The sequence below is a fragment of the Formica exsecta genome, unplaced genomic scaffold (assembly GCF_003651465.1).
Source record: "Formica exsecta isolate Colony F162 unplaced genomic scaffold, ASM365146v1 scaffold1089, whole genome shotgun sequence".
NCBI lineage: Eukaryota > Metazoa > Arthropoda > Insecta > Hymenoptera > Formicidae > Formica > Formica exsecta.
In genome coordinates this window covers 17591-18501 of record NW_021848427.1, presented here as the reverse complement: position 1 = coordinate 18501, position 911 = coordinate 17591, and positions in this window count along the sequence as shown.

Here is a 911-nt window from a genome sequence, read left to right as displayed (position 1 = left end):
CGACTCTCGGACTCTCGTGAGCGGATATTTGGCCGTAACTTTACTCAACATTCTAGCATGCGCGAGTAATAATCCGGCGCTTATTTTCGACGAGTAAGCATCTTGTTTTGCATATTTGTCGCATAAATTTTTCTAAAATTTCTTGAGGTTTATTCAACAAGGATATAACGGGTGTACTTTTTATGAGCTCGCGGATTCGCTCGGTCGTGATCAGGGCTCGTAGAAAGTATTGAGACACACGATGTAAATCAAATATAAAGAAATGTTACTTTATTAGGCCTCTATCGGCGCGGAATAATAATACAGAACAGCCCCGCGGAGCAGGTGCACGGCGGATAGTAATGCGTTACTGACGGGGCGCGGCTGTTATCAATTGCGCGATTTTGACAATGAGATGCGGTGTAGTATACGCAACGCGGATATAAACACGGCGGGTAGGCGGCGCGGGGCGCGTGGTCGGTTTGTTGTGACGGCGCGTGGTTCACAAAAACGTGTGAATCGGTTTAAATCGACGAGACTGTTTCTTATGCGTCTACGGTCCGCGGTACTGTTTATGTCGCGTATTCCCAGATGTTATGGGATGCGTGCGATATCGAGAAATCTCGAACGGGCAGCGAACTCGCTGTCCCTTGCTCGCACGCGGAGTCCGGATTGACCAACGGTGTTGAGAAAACTCAACGGGGTGGCGAACTCGCCAGCCCACGGTTCGTGTGGTCGGATCGATCGGAAGTTATATCGTTTCTCGAGAACTCTCGAGAGAAGCGATCTCGGATTGCGAAGGATCGTAAAGCGGTTCGGAAGCCGAGAATGCTCGGCGGAGGCTGCGAACTCGTCAACCTCACGTTCCGTCGTGTTTGCGATTTATTAGGATCGGATCAGGCAAGTCTCGAGCGTACAGCTCGAGCGGATTC